The sequence below is a fragment of the Lutra lutra genome, chromosome 9 (genome assembly GCF_902655055.1).
Source record: "Lutra lutra chromosome 9, mLutLut1.2, whole genome shotgun sequence".
Taxonomy (NCBI): domain Eukaryota; kingdom Metazoa; phylum Chordata; class Mammalia; order Carnivora; family Mustelidae; genus Lutra; species Lutra lutra.
Genome location: NC_062286.1, coordinates 73268411 through 73288256, shown reverse-complemented (window position 1 = coordinate 73288256; position 19846 = coordinate 73268411). Strand labels below are relative to the sequence as shown.

The 19846-nt window shown below is 47.0% G+C and overlaps 1 protein-coding gene across 3 annotated transcripts in view; it reads left to right on the top strand.

The window, feature by feature from the left end:
• The first annotated feature begins 390 nt into the window (after window positions 1–390).
• Window positions 391–19846, top strand: part of STON1 (stonin 1) — a 42331-nt gene continuing 22875 nt past the window's right edge. The window contains exons 1-2 of one of the 3 annotated variants that reach the window (XM_047744475.1): window positions 10167–10171; window positions 13591–13600. The gene's annotated coding sequence lies outside the window, so the exon portion shown is untranslated. Of the gene's footprint in view, window positions 515–10166; window positions 10172–13590; window positions 13601–19846 lie in introns of those variants that run through there. The other 2 variants (XM_047744474.1, XM_047744476.1) reach the window with 2 other exon arrangements.

Below are 19846 nucleotides of genomic sequence, written 5' to 3'. Positions count from 1 at the left end.
GCTTCAGATCTGCCAAGGGTCCCAGACATCTACTTCAAGGGGGGTGTCCTATACTCATATACTGTATGTAGCTCAAATTCCTCCCCACCAACTTCTGCGGTAGGGAGCATGCTCTCCCTGTCCTGCGGGCTGGAGACTCAAGGGAAGGAAGACGCGCCAGAGGGAAGAGAAAGTTGAATCAGACACCAGAAGGACTTTGTGGGGAATCCAGGGCAGGAAAGAGGGAGTGAGGAGAGAAGGGGGACCGGCAGAGAACGGGGCGGGGGTGGGGCAGCAGCCGGAGGATCTGCGCAGTGGCCGCCCCCTCCCGGCTCCGCCACTCCTGCAGGCTCCAGGCCCCCCCACCGCTCCTCCCCGCTTCTCCTCCTCCCCCTCCTCCTCTCTCTTCACCTCCCCCTCCTCCTACTCCTCCCCCTCCTCCTTCTCCCCCTCCTCCTCCTCCTTCTCCTCCTCTGGTGCGGATGGTGGCGGCCAGAGTCGGAGTCCCAGCGGCGCTGCCCGTGAGTGACAGTCCGTGAGTGCCCCAGCCCCAGGGGACAGTCGGGGAGGCATGGGGATCCCCCTTTCTAGGCTGGGGCCACCCCCACTTGGCTGGGAAAGTTTGCGGGCGGGAAGCTCAGGGGCCCCGGGTCGCGGGCATCTCCCGGGCTCGCTGGGCGCCCTCAGCTGGCGCCCCATCTCCCTCCCTCCGCCCCTATCGCCCCCAGAGGTGTCCCACGCGGGCCGGGGCCGGGCTTCCCCTCCGCACCGCTGCCCTGCGGCCGCTGGGACCTGGGTCCGGCTCTAAAGAGATAGAAAACTCAAACAGCAAAGAAAAGAACCCAGACAGGCTTCCGAGGGCGGGGGCCGGGGGCTCGCACAAACCCGCGCGCGGTCCGGGCCTCCCCGACCTGAGTCACCCTCCCTCGGGGGCTCTGGATCCCACCACCTCGGGACTCTCACCTGCCTCGTTCCTGGCTTGGTTCTTCGCGCTGCTGCCCCTCCCCCGCCCCTTCCCTGCGAGGCTCTGGTCCCCCAGCCTCCAGCCACAGCTGGTGTCTCCATCGCGGCTGTCCCCCGTAGCTCCAGTAGGCGATCACCCCAGACGAGGGGCTGCAGCCGCGGGAGACCCCCACACTTGCCCCAACATTTCCTGCAGGAATTACGTTCACTGGAATTTGGTGTTGGGTCCCCGGGACTTACAAACTCTACCTTGTGGGTCCAAGAGGAAATTAAAATATATCCCTCCTTAGGATTTTACTATTTCTGTCGGTTGGACAGTTTCGGGTTTTTTGTTTGTTTGTTTTTTAGCCTTTCCAACTCTCCTTTCTTCCAATAATGTCACTTTATGTACTTAGCCTTTCTAATTCCGAAAAAAAAAAAAAATAAAACCCAGGAAAAAATTAAAAGAGGAGATTTTTAGAAAAGGAGTGCTGGCTAAAAATAGTGAGCAGAACCTGATCTTTGGAAAATAAGGACTTCATTCGACACTTAAGTGTTGTGGGAGATGGGAGTTCAGTTCGGCTTGTTTTCAGACTGCCCCAAACAGACTGTTGGCCTCCCGCAGGCCAGAAGTTATAATTTGCCTGACAGAAACCTCCGTGTTTGTTGGCATTCCCCAGCCTGGCGTGGGCGATCTGCGTGTCTATCCCGCTCTCTAGCAGGCTCTCCATTTCTCTCTCACCTCCCCCACTCCCACTTTCCCATAAACAGTTGCAAAGTCAAGGCAGTGGAAGAGGCTAAAATGAGCAGGACCACAAAGAAAAAAACAACCTCCCTTATTTCATTCCTGAGGCTGTTGCTTTAGCTTGCTTATGATTGGGTGGTTTTAGGTCGGTTCTCATTATGGCTGAATCAGTATTTCCATGACAGGCTTAGTTCTCTGGGTGTTTAGAAGGAGCTTGTTAATTCTCAGATGGGTTTGGACAGATCAAGTCTGGAATCTGGAGGTTTTTTGTTTGGTTCTGTTTTAGGAATAGAACTGGGTTGATATGGCAAGCCTCCGCCCACTCCCTCAGAACTGGAGGGACATGCGAGGGAGCCCAGTTGAGGTTTGTATCCATATGACTAAGAAGTAAGAGTTTTCCTGAGAAGTGAGATGTGTGAGCAGGATCACAAGGGGTATTGAACTTTTATTGTTTTTAGGGAGAAAGCTCTTCTCAACAACTTTAGCCATTCCTGTTTCCTGTATGAGCACTAAATGTGCTTGTAACAAATGTGTTAGATCAGGCGCTGAGCAACCTGTCAAAACAGGGCAAGGTATTAAACTATGTGAAAATAAAATTCTTTATTTTCTTTATATAAAATTTTATATATTTTTATAAATTATATATATAAATTTTGTATTTTTATAAAACATATAAATTTTATATATTTTCTTTATATAAAATTCTTTATATTCTTTATTTATAAAGAAAAAAATTCTTTTTCTCTCTTTTCTTTTCTTTCTTTCTTTCTTTTTTAGATTTTTATTTATTTACTTGAAAGAGAGAACTCCGGCATGGGTGGCAGGGGAGGGGGGAGCAGAAGGAGAGTGAAAGGGACAAGCAGACTCCCCACTGAGCATGGAACCTGACTGTGGGGTGGTCCATCCCAGGACCTGAGATCCTGACCTGAACTGAAGTTAGCTGCTTACTGAATCACCGGGAACCCTGGAAATAAAGTTTTCTTTTAAAAAATTTTTATTTTAATTGGAAATAAAGGAGTTTAGTTTAAAAAGGATGTAATTCATTTTTCTCCACTGATTCAGTTTGACAGTTCTCCATTATTTTGAGTTAGTAAGGTTTTGTGATGGTCTCAAAACGTCATTGATAAGGAACTGTTGTTGACTTTCATTCCAGTAGAAAGCCTGTATGTTTTGAACTGGTTTGGCCCTATTGCTTAGAAAAACAGTGCACTCAGATAAACCTCTTTTGTCTCTTCCTCTTCCTGAGATTTTTTTAATAGAGTATTTAATGCTCTAGAAGTCGGCCTTATGCTGTGGGGAAAGAAATTGCCTTTCAGCCTTATTTAGCTTTTGCGCCGCTTCAGGGAATCTTGTGGAACTGGGTGGTTTGCCATGTAGCTCAGTAGGCCAATCTGCGTGAGGGCTACGATGCAGGCCAGTAAGGGAAGGCCTAGGAGCAGGTCATCTGCGTGGTAAGAAGAAGCTGCATCCCCAGTTAGCCAATAGGAAACAGCCACTTGTACTCTGGAGAGGTAGAGGGGTTGCAAATACATGAAGTGTAAGGTCTGCAGAGTGGAAGGGAGGGCAGGGGTTGTTAAGAAGTAAAATAACCCAAACGATGTGGCCTTTCAAAATCATATTGTATGAGAATACTGAATTACATAGAACATGCTTTGGGTATGGTGTTAAGTTTTGAAAGCAGGTTATGAAATAGAAAGCACTGTAATCTCACTCTTTGCAAATACATCCAGAAAATACTGGAATTAGACACATCCAAGTGGATGGTAGGATTAGAGGTGCTTTTGAGTTTTTTTTGTGCTTGCCAGTATTTGTCAGATTTTTTGCAGTAGGAATAGCTAACATTTATTGAGTATAAAGCACTTGCCTATGGTGTTTCATTTTAAAACTCTGTGAGGTAATGCTGTTCTTACTCTCATGAAACAATTATTCTTATGCAACTAAAATAAGAGATGTAACTCGCCAGGGTCGTATAGCCACTACATGCTAGAATCCGATCTTGAATTCAGGTCGGTGCCCAAAGACTATACATCTCAATCACTACTGTCTACCGTCTCCCAGCCATGTACTCTTCATAGGATTTTAATTATAAGGAAAAAAAAAAAACATATAGAAAAGGGAAGGCAAAGTATTTGTGCTTTAGTAAAAACTGATACTTTGGTTAATTGTAAAATGTCTCTGTCTTCCCTTTTTTCTGTCCTTCATTATCACTTCTCTTTGGAAGTCCTTGGGAATTGCTCCAGACTTAGCCAGCAGTAGCTCACCTGCCCTTGGGAGCCAACTGTACCCACAAAAGCTATCCCAAATTCACTGGAAGCTTCCCAGGCAGCCTGGAGTTCTAGGAACCCCATGGGATTCAGGGCAGTCCTGGTAGAAGACAGAATTTTTAAAGTAGATCAGGCAAATTATGTCTTCAGAGCTCTGCCAGTATGGGGTTTCATTGTTCTTGGCATTGTCAGGGGAGTGTGATGGGTAGGAAGACCCAGGGGAATTTCCCAGGCTCCCATTTGCCCATGTGTTACATGAATGTGTCAGGGTGGATAGATCGAGGATTTACCGTGGAACAGGAAAGAAAGAGCACAACTATTACCTCTTGGTGCTTATTATTATAAAGCACAATAAGCTTTTTTTTTTTTTTTTTTTTAAGATTTCATATATTTATTTGACAGAGAGAGAGAGAGAGATAGCGAGCACACAAGCAGGGGGAGCAGCACAGGGAGAGGGAGAAGCAGGCTCTCCACTGAGCAGGGAGCCTGACTGAGCCTGGGATCAAGACCTGAGCCAAAGGCAGGTGGGTCATGAGCCCCACAATAAACTACTTTGTGGAAGCTTGGCTATGTGGGTGATCTCATGCTTTGGCAAAATGAATTGATTTAGTGGAGGTGGAAATATTTAGTGTAAATGATTCTAGGGGTAGTCTGGGAAAAAATGCCCATATCCTGTAACAGCATGTACCCTCACAGCAGCCAGGCCCCCAGAGGTCATCTTATCCATCCTCCTCCTGGAAAATACCTAAAGATCCCCAGAAGCTTGGACCTTCTTTTTTTTTTTTTTTTTTTTTTTAAACACATGGTCATTCAAAGAACACACCTTAAGTAGGAGGCTTTATCTCTTCTCTTCTTCATGGAAGAGATTCTAGAAGGCTGATGCTTCTAAATAATTGTTTGGAAAAAAATGGAAGAGTCAAGGACTTCTTTCTCAGATTATCATACATGGACCGATGTCCCAGATCTTGGATCCACTTCACTACGTGGGGAAGGTCTTTCTGGTCTCATGATCAGGAATGGCTCTTGCGAGCAACTTGGCTGTTTTGTCTTATGGATGCTGTGACTCCTTTAATAGACCGTTTCTCGTTTCTTTTTGGCCCATAGGAAGCACAGAGCCAACTTAGTGGCCTGCTTTTAGCATGTCTATAGGGTATCATTAGACACCTTGTATTTTCTGCCTGTACTCTTCCTGCAGTCCCACTTTTCTCATCTACTTTATAGGCACCCCTCAGAGATACTGCAGATTTGGTCCTGGACCACTGCAGCAAAGTGAATATTTCAGGGGCTTCTGGGTGGCTCAGCTGGTTAAGCATCCGACTTTTGGTTTCAGCTCAGGTCATGATCCCAGCTCAGGTCCTGGGATCGAGCCCTGCATTGGGCTCTGCACTCCGAGTGGAGTCTGCTTAAGATTCTCTTCTCCCTCTGCCTCTCCCTCCATGCTCTCTCTTTCTCTCTCAAAATAACTAAATATAATCTTAAAAAAAAAAGTGGATATGGCAGTAAAGGGAGTCAGATGAATTTTTTGGCTTTCCAGTGCATAAAAATGTTATGTTTACACTATACTGTACTTTATTAAGATACAATACCATTACTTCTAAAAAAAAAATGTACAAACCTTAATTAAGAAAATTCTTTATTGCTAAAAAATGCTAACCATCATCTGAGCTTTCAATGTGTAAATGTGTAGTAATCATTAATCACAGATCTCCATAACAAATGTAATTATAACAAAAAAGTTTGAGGGGCACCTGGGTGGCTCAGTTGGTTGAACATCCAACTCGATTTTGGGTCAGGTCATGATCTCATGGGTTGTGGGACTGAGTCCCACATCTAGCCCCCTGCTTAGCGGGGAGTCTGCTTGAAAATTCTCTCCCTCTGCTCCTCCCCTCACTTTCTCTGTCTGTCAAATAAATGAATAAATCTTAAAAAAAAATAATGAAAAAGTTTGAAATATTGTGAGAATTACCAAAATGTGACACAAGGACATGTGAGCAAATGCCGTTGCAAAAATGGTGCTGACAGACTTGTTTTATGCAGGGTTGCTGCCAACCTTCAATCTGTAAAAATGCAGTATTTGGGGGCGCCTGGGTGGCTCAGTGGTTTAAGCCGCTGCCTTCGGCTCAGGTCATGATCTCAAGGTCCTGGGATCGAGTCCCACATCAGGCTCTCTGCTCAGCAGGGAGCCTGCTTCCCTCTCTCTCTCTCTGCCTGTCTCTCTGTCTACTTGTGATCTCTGTCTGTCAAATAAATAAATAAAATCTTAAAAAAAATGCAGTATTTGCAAGGTGCAATAAAATGAGGAACGCCGGTGCATTGTTTTGTTTTATTTATTCAGTGCAGTTTGGAGACTTCTACTTTGGACATCCCACTTCTTCCTTCTGAGTTCATTTTTCTTCATGTGAATTTTGAAGTTCTTTCTTGAAAGGGCTTTGGTAAACTTGAAAGTATTGATATTCCTGAAGATGCCTTTATTTTGCTTTTACAAAGGAGAGTTTGAGTGTAGAATTTTTTAGACTCACGATGATTTCCCCTGAGTACTTGGAAGATATTACACCATTGTCTTCTTGCATCTGTTGCCACTCCTACAAGTACCAAATAACCTTGGGCAAGTTACCTAATTTCTCTTAGTCTCCTTGTCTATTAAATAGATAACAGTATCCACTTCAAGGATAATTCGGAAGAGATAATGTATGAAAATGTTAGAATAGTGCCTGGCATACAAGGAATCACACGGTAATTGCTAGCGCTGACAATTACTTTTATATTTTTTTCAAAAATTTCTTGGCTTCCTTGGAAGCCAAGTTCATATAAACGTTAGTTTGTCTAGTTGGACACAAAGACAAAATCATGTTGGGATTTTTTAAATTGAAATTGCATTCACATTATATTCCAGGGAATTGATACCTTTACAGTATTAGGTCTTCCCATTTTCTCCTTTTATTCAGGTGGATGGTGACTTGTGATTTTCCCCTATAAATGTCTTGAACAACTTCTGCACTTGTTTCCTGTAGTTTTTGTTGATATATATATATTTTAAAGATTTTATTTATTTATTTGACAGACAGAGATCACAAGTAGGCAGAGAGGCAGGCAGAGAGAGAGGGGGAAGCAGGCTTCCCGCTGAGCAGAGAGCCCGAACAGGACTTGATCCCAGGACCCTGGGATCATGACCAGAGTCGAAGGCAGAGGCTCAACCCACTGAGCCACCCAGGCGCCCAGGTTTTGTTGATACTTTAGATGGTATCTTTTTTCTTAGTATATTTTCAAATTGGCTATTTGCTGGCTCACAGAAACCTTTCTGATTTGGGGATTCTGGTCTTATATCTAGCATCCCATCTGACTTCTCTCATTAGTTCTAGGAATCTATTTCTAGATATTACAGAGTTTTCTCGGTAGACAGTCACAAAATGATACTAATTTGTCTTTTCCTTTTCATTCCTTATGATACCTTATGATCTTCTTGTCTTAGTGTGTTGGGTAGACCCTCCAGTACAATGTTCAATAGTAACATTGATAGCTGACCAGCCAGCATTCTAATTCATATCCGTGTTGAAAGAAAGACTTTGTAGAGAGGTTTCTGTTTGCTTTGATCATGGAGATGGTATTCTCCCTCTGTTGGGCATGTGTGTTTACTTGTGTCTCTAACAGTGCAGACAGATTTATACTGTATGATTCTTTCTATGTGGCTAGCAGCATTTCCTGGAATGTTGTTTGATATCAGCAGAGCCTATTTATAGGAAATGTTTAAGGAAATCTATATAAGCATATCTTTCCTATACCCTCCCAACAAAACCTATTCATTTAAAGAAGCTAAATCAGGGGCGCCCAGGTGGCTCAGTGGGTTAAAGAAACTAAATCAACAAACATCCTTGGCCTTGCCCCCTGGTCCTCTCATCAGCCCTTTGTGATAATGGAAAAGAAGTGGACTCTGTAGTTAGGCAGATCTGGGTTTGAGTTTAAGCTTTGCCACTAACTAGATGTGTGGCTATCTTAGTGTGTTTGGACTGCTATAACAAAAGTTGATTTCTCGGTTCTGGAGATTAGCAGTCCAAGGTGAGGAGGCCAACGTGGTTCTGGTGAAGACCCTTTTCTGGGTGGCAGACAGCCTTCTTCTTACTATGTGCTCACCTGGTAGGAGGGATGAGAGAGCCCTCTGCAGCCTCTTCTTCTGAGGGCACTGATACCATTCAAGAGAACTCTATCCTCTTGACCCAGTTACCTCCCAAAGGCCTCATCTTTTTTTATTTATTTATTTTTTATTTTTTATAAACATATATTTTTATCCCCAGGGAGGCCTCATCTTTTGATCCTATCACCTTGGGATCAGGATTTCAACATTTGAATTTTGGGAGGGAACACAAACTTTCAGACCACAGCAGTGGCCTTAGGCACCTTCCTTAACATCTCTGAGGCTGTTACCTTCTCTATAGAACAGTGATAACAGGAACCGCCTTAAAAAGTTGTTCTGAAAAATAAATGAGATAACAGGAAATAATAGGGACCAAGTGGTTGCTCTAAGTTGAAGCTCACAGGTGGTGGTCTCCTGTCATCTCCCATCGGCTGCTCTATTTCTTTCAAATCAGGATTGTCCTTCAGACTAATCAGAAAATCTTCTGGGGAGAGGCCATCCGTATACCTCCTAATAACTTGTGTTTGCTTGGTAATCAGTGTAGATTTCTCTTGGGTAAATTTCCTTAATACCTTGAATCACCAGTTTGATTTTGCTTCTGTACCAACAGTTGCCCTCCCAGCCTGCTGATGGACCTTACTATTATTGACTATCCATTTTGTTCCTTTTGAGCCATGCCCTCCTAACCACAAATATCTCTCTTTGCTTTATTACTGGTGTTCCTGTCCTTCTGAAGATAAAAACTCTTTATTTCCTTATTGAAGATAACATTGTATTTTATTAAAGATTTTTATTTATTTATTTGACAGAGAGAAGATCACAATTAGGCAGAGAGGCGATCACAGTTAGGCAGAGAGGAAGGCACAGAGAGAGATGGAGGGAAGCAGGCTCCTTGCTGAGCAGAGAGCCCGATGCGGGGCTCGATCCCAGAACCCTGGGATCATGACCTGAGGTGAAGGCAGAGGCTTCACCCACTGAGCCACCCAGGTGTCCAGAAGATAACGTTTTAAACGCAGAAACCCCAGAGAGAGTATATAAGAAGTGAATAACAAAATGCCTTCTGGGACTATGTTTTCCCAGGACGGATCATGAAGTTCCTGAGCAATTAAAGTGTCATTGGGGGTGGGGGAATTGATGAGGAAGAGGCAGCCACAGTGGCAGAAGAACAGAAATACCCTTCAGAGTTTCACAAGACCTAAAATCTGTCTATTTTATAGCGGCATTTATCTGGGCCCTGTGGAGTCTGTACTTGGCCCAGAGCTTTTCTGCAAGTGTCTTATCAGGAATAATAATGATAGCAATGACTGTTCTTAAGTACAGGAAAAGAGCATCATGAAAACAAAACATAACTGGAATTATGGGGATGTGCTTCCATAGAACTGTTTGGAGCACAAAAATAACTTTTCCATTGCAGACCTAAGCCAAGAGTTTCATGGAAGCAACATTGAGCATCTAATTTAAAACAGCATGTCCCAGAAACTCAGACAGAACTGTCACACTGGCCTCTGTGCATCCTTTGGAGAGTGTTTTTCCCTAGCTCAAGGTGACTCATATTCAGGGCCAATTTGGAGGCGCTAGAAGATGGTAATTGATGCTACAAACCTTGCTTTTCTTGGCCTCGGTTTCCCATTAATACCAACACAGAGAAATGTTTTCAGTCTCACATCTTTCCAGCTGAAAACCCCTTGTGCAGCTCCAGGCCCATTGCTTGTTTGTGGCCTGAAGCAAAGCCTCATAAATTTCAGTGAACATACCCCTGGTGGCTGTGGGTTCCTTCAGTGGAAGGTGCCTGGTCATGGTCATTGTAAGTAGCACAGGGGCTACTTCCCAGGTGCTCCTGATTTCCAGAAAATTATCTTCAGGAACAACAACAACAACAACAAAATAGGGGTTCAGGCGTTCCTGGGAACTGGGCAATAATGTCAGAATCCTCCAGTTCCAAGAAGGCTCAGACTTGCCTAGATGAGCGTTTTTCCTCCCATAAGGAAAGAACTTGTTATTTTAGGCTTCCAATCTCATCCTCTTTATCATTCTTTTGACTCTAAACTCCCAGCGGCAATGGCTCTGTAGCGCACGTGATGGGGTTTACCCGGTTTTAAACAGCCCCAGCTTGTCAGGATCTGCCTGCTTCCACCCACACAGCCCCTTCTCCTGCCAGATGTTCTCTGAAACTGCTCACACGTGCCCATCGGCAGACACATGTGGGCTTCAGCCAGCCTCGGGAGAGTCGCCCTGCGGTACACAGCACCGGTGTGGCCTGCGTGTTGCCGGTCTGGCCAGCGGGGGCGCCTTCCCAGAGTCCCAGGAGAGAGCACTTTAGGGGCTACCCCAAGGGCTCTCAGCCTCCTGGAGAATCTCACAGCCTGAGACAGGTGCCGGCTCCTTTACGGGCTTCCTAGCTTGTCTGACCTCTTTGCCTTCCATTCTTGTGAAGACCTGTTTGGGTTTTTTTGTTGTGTGTTTTTTTTTTTCTTTTTTTAAAAGATTTTCTTTATTTGACAGAGAGAGAGAGCGAGAGAGAGAGCGAGCATGAGCGTGCGCATGAGCACAGGGAGCTGCAGAGGGAGAGGGAGAAACAGGCTCCGCCCCCCCCCCCCCCCCCCGCCCCAGCAGGGAGCCCGATGCAGGGGTCAATCTCAGGACCCTGGGATCATGACCTGAGCTGAAGTCAGACCCTTAACTGACTGAGCCGGGAGGTGCCCCTGTATTGTTGTTGTTGTTGTTTTTAATACCATCCCTCTTAGAGCTTTTCTGCTTGTTCTCTTTCTGACCTGTTGCTTGCTTGGACTTGACTCATGTGTGCTTCTGAGCCCCCACCCCCTGCTGATGTACGTGGGGCATGCCGGCAGCCACCACTTACTGTTTGAGGCACCTGCACATCAAGCCTGGTCACGGAGCTACAGCTCACATCACTTTTCCGCCAGGCTGCAGTGGAGAATGGTGACGATGATGTCATTCTGCAAAGCTTTGGGCAACTGGCCCTTGTGCCATGAGAGACGGACATGAAAGGCAATCTCTTCTCTCCTCTCATATTTTGGACTTTAAAACTAAGTGTGTGCAGGCAGGATCCATCACGTTCAACCCTGGTTTCTTTCCTGCATTCTGACTATCACCTCCTGTCTGGTTCCTTGCCTCGGATCTCCCAGCCTTCCAGTCTGTCCTCCATGGTCAGAGCTTTCTTTCTAAAATTCTGATCTAAACCTTTTTCCTTCCTCTAAAGTCTTTCACGGAATCCTATTGCCTGTAGGATAAAATCAACCCCCTTAGCATATACAGCAGGCATGTGGCTTCCTCACCTGTCTGCCTCTCTCACGGAGACTTCCGTGGTAAGTCCTGCCTCCAGCCCGGCCTGGCCACCTGCAGGATCAGGCTCTCTCTGCTCCTCTGTTTTTGAGCACACACTCACTCACCTCTCTCCGGTCTGTTCCGCCTGATTAATTCTTATCAGCCTTCAGGATTCAACTGAGAAGCCCCTCTTCCTGAAGGCTTTTCAAGCTACCAGGGCTGGTGGTTCATTCCCTCGCCATGTGGACGTACGAATACCATTACTCGCACTTACTACCATCACTCTCCCCTGTCTTAAATAAGCATCAGGCTGTGGGTCCCCATAGTACCCTCCATTAGCAAGATGTGGGAATTGTCTGTGCTGGGGTAAGGGACTGTGGCTGTTTTCACTTGTACCAATGTGGTGCACGGTGTTAGGGATGCTCACTGTGGAGGAGCATGAAGGGATTAATTAATCCATACACACACTGAGTGTTCACACACATTGAGAGGTCGGTTCCTAAGAGAAGCTTAATCCAAATCTCACTGAGAGCATTTGCAAGGCACATAGTAGGTGCTTAGTGAATGTCTGTTGAGTCGAAGAAAGAATGAATGCACATACACGCATTCATTCAATTTACCCCAAAATGTACTGAGAAGAGAGCCACAAGAGAACTTCACTTCCTCTTGACTGCAGTGGAAGGAATGTGGGACTGAACAATCAAAGATTAGAGCTTCTCTTCCTGGCTGTGTTACCTGAGTGAATCCTTTTACCCCTTTGGCCCTCTGTTTCCTCCCCTGTCAACTGAGTTGTTAGAATGTTTATTTATTTATTTATTTAAAGATTTTATTTATTTATTTGACAGAGAACAACTGCAAGAGAGGGAACACAAGCAGGGGGAGAAGGTGAGGGAAAAGCAGGCTTCCCGCTGAGCAGGAAGCCTGATCCAAGGCTCCATCCCAGGACCCTGGGACCACGACCTGAACTGAAGGCAAATGCTTAATGACTGCGCCACCCAGGCGCCCCTAGAACGAATATTTAATGCCTATGAACATTCTAGATCCAGTCTTCTTAAGAAGGCCTAAAGTCAAATGACCAACTGCTCTCTATGAAGTGGCATGAATTTGGGACTCATTTTTTGGTCTCATTGTGGAGAATGTTCATGACAAGCCCTTAGCAGTGGGCAGAGGGGCAGAGCCAAGACCCTCTTAGACCAGAGTTTCCCCAAATTGGGTAGGAGGAGGACAAGACCTTGTTGAAAAGCAACCATAGCTAGGGAGTCATGGCCAGGACGAGATGCTCTGAGCAAGGCAGGGGCAGCAGTCATATTCCATGGTAGTCGGAGGTCAAAGCTGGCCAGAGATCACCAGGAATGAAGCCTTGAAGGGGCTCGAGCATATGCTTTCAGGGGTGTATTGAAAATGCATTCTCCTCTTAGACAAGCCTGTGGGAAGAGCTCGGGCAGGTCATTAAGACCAGCTGTCTCCAGTTGTCTGAGGATGGGTCCGAGAAAAAGTCTTTAGACTTAGCCTGTGTCCCTGTAGAGCATAAGATGGAAGCTAGGAGGAGGTTAATTTGGGGTTAATAGGAGGGAGAAGAGTTTAATATTGCAAATGATAACGAGATGAACTCACTTAGAAAGTGATGTGGTCTCCGTTACTGAAAGAGGTCAACGCCAGCTGGGTAATTCCTCTGCAGAGATGTTGTGTTAGAGATTCTTTACTTGTGAAGGTTCGACCAGACGACATTCAGAGTATTTTTTGATTCTGAGAGAGCCCTTGCTTCTCATGTCCTCTCCGAATCTTGTTTGGGGACACACTTTCAGATTTCATAGCCCATCCTGCTGTTATGTGGTCTCAGCACACCCCACTGTCCCGGTGACTGGCCTCTGGGAACTCTGCAATCTTTGAATGTCCCCCTCAAAGTGGAGCGCTCTGGATTGGTCATCATGGGCCAGGATGTGGCCTGACCAGAGCCTCTGGGACATTACACAGTTTTTGAGGGTAGTGGGCGTATGAATTGCTCATCTCTCTCTTCACTCGGAGCTAAGCTGTGGAAGCAAACTGCAGTGAGCCTCGGCTTCTGGTAGGTCTCGTGCCACTGCAGGTGGTAGACAGACCTCACTTCCTTCTGTCCACTCTTCTCTGCCGGAGTTGACTTCACATGTCTCTGTGATGGATCTTCTCATCCGGACACGGACTCTTAGGCTTGGGGGTTACTTTCTGTACTGGGAATTCCTGTGGCCTTCCATCCGGGCCTTCTCAAGTGCTGCCCATCTCACCCCAAATGTCTTCTTGCTTTGTTTTTTGTTCCTGGTTCCCCTTCCTGTTCCTTTCCCCTCTCTCCCCTCTCAGCTCTCCATGCTCTCTGAATACTACAACATTTCAACTTGTGCAGTGTTTTTTTTCTTTTCAGATTCTTTGCCTTCTTGGCATCCTGGTGAAAAGGAATGCGGATGGCTTGTCAGTTCCATTGTGCATAGGAAGACAAATGCTCAGAGAGGTTAAGTGATGCGCTTAATTTCCTGGCAGGGCCAGAGGGGCAGGAACCTGGTCCCCCACCCCCACCCCTCTCGTCCTGGAGCTCCTGCTGCATTTGCTCATGGCATTAGAGTCCCAAAGAGCATCATGCTATGCTCTGTGTGAGGTCATTGTACCAAAGGAGTTTACCCGGGGTACAATCCCAGGCCTCTAGAGAGTCATAATCGGAGACCACACCGAAGTCAACAAACAAGAGTAAAAAGAATAAAAGAATTTACAGAGTGCTTCATAGTTTTCAAAGACACTTCTGAGTCCTTCCCCTTATGTGATGCTCCCCAAAGCCGTTTGAGGTGGAAGAGCTCTGGTGAGCCTCCTTGTGCAGGGGAGGGTCTTGGGTGGAGTCCAGGCCTGAGGTAGGGGAAGGAGGCCCTGGGCAGACACTGGCTCCTGGTGCACAAATTTTCCCTGTTGTCTTGCTCCACGAAAACCAGGAAAAGGGAATGAGTTGTTTCCTTCTGGTGTCAAAGGCAGTGGAGACCTAGGCTGCAGGACTAGGGTTCTGGGCTTGGCGGCTGGCCCATGACTGGGCCATGTGGCTGGGGTAGGGGCAGTGGGGCAGACTCTGACCCTGGCAATCAGTCTGGCTCTGGAAATCCCGCAGACTGGAATATAAGGCCGGTGGGAAGGGAGTGTGCAGGCTGGGAGGGTTGTTTGGTAAGAAAGGGGTGAGGCGGGCTGCGGAGAGAGACGGCCTTCTCAGATCTGGTAGATACATCAGTGGGGATTCTGCCATGCCGACAGGCCCTGCTCTCACCAAATGTGAGTCTTCTTATAATCTTGGGGATATTTGGCCATTTCTTTAGCCCGTACCAGCAAGCACCTACTGAACGTGAGAAAATCCCTAACATATTTATAGTTTAGTTCTTCTTACGAGGACTTCCTTTGTATAAGTTTGGATTTATATATCTGCGTATCGATAGCTCTGTCATTGCACATAAGTTATTCTTGTGAAGCGCATAACCAAACCATGGGAGTACCAAGTATTTCCCTTCATTTATCATTATGAAACTGAGACCTGAAGAGGTTAATTAGTTTGCTTAGAGCCCCACAATTACTTAGAAGCTGAGCCAAGTTTAAAATCCATGTTTCTTGAACTCTTTTATGGGTGCTTATAACTGTTTTCCCCATGGTAAGCAGTTTCTGACCTTCAAGATGTAAGCTTTGAAGAGAAATAGAGAACAACACCTTTGTAATTAATGCTCGGGGTTTTGCTTTATCTTTAAAGGCTGGTAAACCTAAATGCAGAGTCGAACCATAATGTGAGCCCATTTGGTTTCAATCCCGGGGGGCATGGGTATGGTTGTTATTCACTCTTTACGTCAACCAGAAACAAGTCATCTTCCTAGATTTGGAATTAACGTCTGTGCTCTGGTGCATCCTAACCTGTGTTCCAGTGGAGCAGTCCATCAGGAAGGGAGCATTGGGCTTCCTTGGCAGAGTGTCTGTGGGTGAGAGGGAAAGGGTCCTGGTTCAGCCAGCCTGGCTTCTCCTGTAGTGAAGGAAGGTTGCTGTCCTAAAGCTTCCAGGGCTCCTATCTGTGACTCAGCTCCCCTCCCAGTCCCCCACAGCCTGTTAGGGTATAGATCTGAGTCCCTCCAACCCATCCTGCTCCTACAATGGGCACAGGAGGCTCTACTGCCCTGGGCCCTGGGAACAGAGCTTGAGGAGCTGAGCAGGGTGGATCCCTGAGATACCTCGTCCTATTGGCTCAGCCTGATACCCAACACGCCCTTCCCAAAGGCCCGCCCTCCCTCAGGTGGAAGTCCAGGGCTGCCTGGGTCAGGGTGGGGCTTTGATGGAGATCCTGTACTTCCCGGGAAGCCGGGCCCTGGCTGTGGAATTTTCCCTGTCAGATCATCCTGCTGCTGCTACCAACCCCCTTCCCGTTCCAGCCAGAAGCAGCCTTTCTGCATTTTCTCTGGCCCAGTTCTTGGCTTGCAGGGAGCCCGTCAGAAACTCTGATATGGCCCAGAACCTGGCTTCAGTGTCAGGAACATTTTTCACTTATCCACCAAATGTTTATTGGCCTATCAGCCTGTGCCAGGGCATAGTTGGGGGCGGGGGTGGGGGGTGGCGTGCCCAGCCTAGAATGGAGATCCCAGGAGACACCCAGCCTGCTGTGGTGAGTGCTACTGGGAATTGCAGCCTGGATTCCTGGCTGGTCACCTACTCTGGAGTTTAGTGCCCTGTGCTGTGTGTTTGTTTCCGACTTTCCAGCTCCTGACGTCTGCCTTCAGAGGCTTGCTCTGCTGGGCCATGGCTGCTTGCCCACTGACCCACGTATGTATTGCTGTAGAAGCACCACTTCAGATCCATGATTGATGGATGCATGGATACACAGCCTGGGGTATACAGTTTTCAGCCTAAGGAGGAAGGAAATTCTGGCATATATTTCAACATGGATGAACCTTGAAGACATTGTGTGAAGTAAAATAAACCAGTCATAAACAGGACAAATATTGTACAATTCCCCTTACATGAGGTCCTTAGAGTAGTCAGATTCACAGAGACAGAAGGTCGAATGGTGGCTGCCAGGGGCTGGGGTGGGGCATGCACAGGTCATGTTTAATGGGGACAGACTCTCAATCTGGGAAGATGGAATGTTCTGGAGATGGATGGTCATGATGTTTGCACAACCATGAGGTTGACTGTACTTGATACCACAGAACTGCACTCTTTAAAGTGGTTAGAAGGGTAGCTTTTATGTGAATGTACGTTTTACCACACAAAAAAGTGTAGAGGCTTAGAATCGCAATTTCATGTTCTCTCTCCTGGTTCTGTGGGTTGACTGTGGTGGTCATTTTAATGGAGACCCAGAGTCGAGATGAAGGAGGCCATTCTGCTACATGCTCAAGCACCCAGGCTGATATGTAGATGTAGTTAAGTTTTTTTTTTTTTTAAGTTTATTTATTAAGTAATCTCTACACCCAACATAGGGCTTGAACTCAGGACCCTGAGATCAAGAGTCTCATGCTCTTCTCACTGAGCCAGCCAGGTGCCCCATGATCTAAGTTTAAATATAATAAGTTTAATATATAATTAAGTTTAAATATAATCTACCGCCCCTCATTGAGAATGTCAGTGGACAGATCTGTTCATTCCCATCTACTTACATGTTTCTAATTAGACCTTGCTGTAAGTGCAGAATTCTTTGTGAAAGCATCTAGTGGCCTCTGAAATGCAATAAATTTCACAAATATTTTGCACGCACTCCCCGCAGACCGAGAGACACAAATATTATTTTTGAGAGAGATGTCTGCGTTTGGGACTAAGAGCCCAAGTAAATGTTGACCTTCTGTACTTGTTATATAAATAAGACTCTCATAAGTGATTTTTAAAATCTTAGAATTGCTCCAGGGCGCCTGTGGCTCTGTCAGTTAAGTCTTTGCATTTGGCTCAAGTCATGATCCCAGAGTCCTAGGATGAGTCTGGTGTCCAGCTCTATGCTCAGCAGGGAGCCTGCTTCTCCCTCTGCCCCTCCCCCTTGGTCGTGTTCTCTCTTTCTCAAATAAATAAAATCTTGAAAAAAAAAAAAAAAGAATTGCTTAGGCCTTTACATATGTATACACATGTACATTCGTGGAATTCCTGGGAGTGTGAGGGTTGAGCAAACGTGCTTTGGTTCCGCATAAGTCAGTGGTTCCTGCCTGTGTATTTGCAGTGATGTGGACGTTTCCAGGTGAGCTTGCTGGTCAGCAACAGGCCAGGGCAGGCCATCAATAAACCAAAATGTGTTTGATCTGAGGCTTGCACACAGCCCGGATCACCACTGATGTCACCTCTGGCTTATGACGTCTCTGCTGACGTCATCCCTGGCTTATGGTCCAGTTTGGGGAGACCTGTGCCTAACTGGGTTTCTGTCTGCTCAGTGGGGTGGATGAGGCCAGGCAGGAGGCTGTCCCTTAGCTGGTGTTAACTGTACTTGACCAGAATGCACAGAAACATGGGCAGCGGGTTTGGTCCCCCGTGCCTCATCTGCTGCCGGGCGGCTCTGTCCTAGCAGATGTCCCCTCCCCAGGGAGTCTCCCTGCCCCTGAGCCAGGGCTGTCCTCTCCCAAAGCCCCAGGGCTCTTTAGCTCAGGAGGGTGAGCACTTTTGTCTTTCATTTGTTGTTTCCTCTGGTCTTTACTATCCCATTACAAGGACCTTAGGAGCAGGAATCTAGTGATAATGGCTTCTGTTTAGGCACCTGCCATCCTACAGACGTGACTTTATTTAGTGTCGCTAGAGGCCTGGCTTAGTTTGCTCCAGCTGCCATGACAGGAAACCCCAGCCCCTGGGGGTTAAGCAGCAGAAATGTATTTGTCGCAGGTCTGGAGGCTGGAAATCCAAGAGCAAGGTGTTGGCAGGTTTGGTTGCTTCCGAGTCCTTTCTCCTTTCCTGTGTCCTTACGTGGCCTTTTCTCTGTGTCTGCCTCTCTGCTGTCTCTCTGTGTCCTGACTTCTTTCGAGGACAGTGGTCAGGCTGTCTCAGGGCCTCCCCTGGTAGCCTCATTTCCACAGAATCAACTCTTCAGAGGCCCTCCCTCTAACTACAGTCACATTCTGAAGTATGGGGGATTAGGACTGAATTTGGGGAAGGGCACATGTCAGCCCAAAGCAAACACTAAAAGTTAACTCATATTATTCCTTTATTCACACCCGAAGAAACAGAAGCTCAGGGAATTCACACCACCTACCCCCTGTCGCACACTGGTCAGTGGTGGGGCTAGGAGTCACACACCATCTAACTTCCAGAGCCTTCTTTCGCCACCACACAAGTCAGGTCTTCCTGGTTTCTGCTGTCTGCCTGGTGTTTCACCTAGGACCCAGGCCTCAGAAGACTAGGTAACTATTTGTTGAGTGAATGTGCAGGGGGCTGGGGCCCACATGTTTGGCAGAAGGGCCCCAGAGCCCAGCAGCCAAGGATCAAGGTCCTGGGTCTCTCCCAGCAGGTGATGGTCCTTAACATGTCAGACCATTCCAGTCATGGGGCATGATGGACGTGTGGGAGGGACTCACGTTCTAAAGCATTAAATATCCTTTCTGGGCCATTTAGCTACAGCTTCTTCTGAAAACACTAAAAGTAATTACATGGTAATTAAGATAAATTACTTGACCAATTTTCATAGCAGAGTAGTCGCTATTGGTCCCTCCTCCCCCTTTAAATATTTAAGTCCAAGAGAGATTCTCTTTAAAGTCCTTTAAACTTCCAGGGCTTTCTGCTTATCTCCAGGAGGGCCCCTGGGCCTGCAGAGAAGAGGGGAAGGAGGAGATTTGCATGTTTAAGATGTGCGATCAGAGTCAGGTCCCCCTCTGCTGACTTTATCCCACATCTTTTTCATAGTTCCCTTTGAGAATGCAGAATCAAAATCTGGGAGCCACCCCTTGCAGTCACCACAGCGCCCTGCACCCCCGCCCAGCCCTGGGGGCCCCTCAGGAGATAATGCCCTTTCTCATCTCCTACTCTTGAGTGCCTTGCTCTTCCCACTGGAGAGCCCACAGGAATATAAATACCAGAAGGCAGCCCTGAAAGCAGGCCTTGTTTGCTGGCCCTCGCCTGCACGAAGGCTGGCTTGTCTGCCTCCTTCCCCTGGCCCGAGGCAGGCTGGATATTTTGGAGAGTGGGAAGTCCTAGGGCCCTTTAGTGGAGATAGGGTTCAAAGAGGGGGGCTGTTACTAGGGCTGACAGGAACCAGTCCACCTGGGAGACAACACTACCCCACAGCTGCAGAAACCCAGGAACTGGGGGCTGGGGGTCTGGGTGGCCAAGACAGGGACCCCTGAGCCCAGCCTCTCCCTGTGGGCCCCAGCATCCATGTTCTCTTTGCTTCCATACGGTCAGCCTGGCCTCACCCCCACCCACTGCTGAAATTGCACCCACCCCGCCACTGCTGACCTGGTCACTAAACCCAGAGGCCTCTCATCTCGGCTGTCCCTGCCCTCTGTTGCTCTTCAAGGCCCCAGGAGGACATTCTTTCCTGCCTTGGGGGTTTCGGTACCT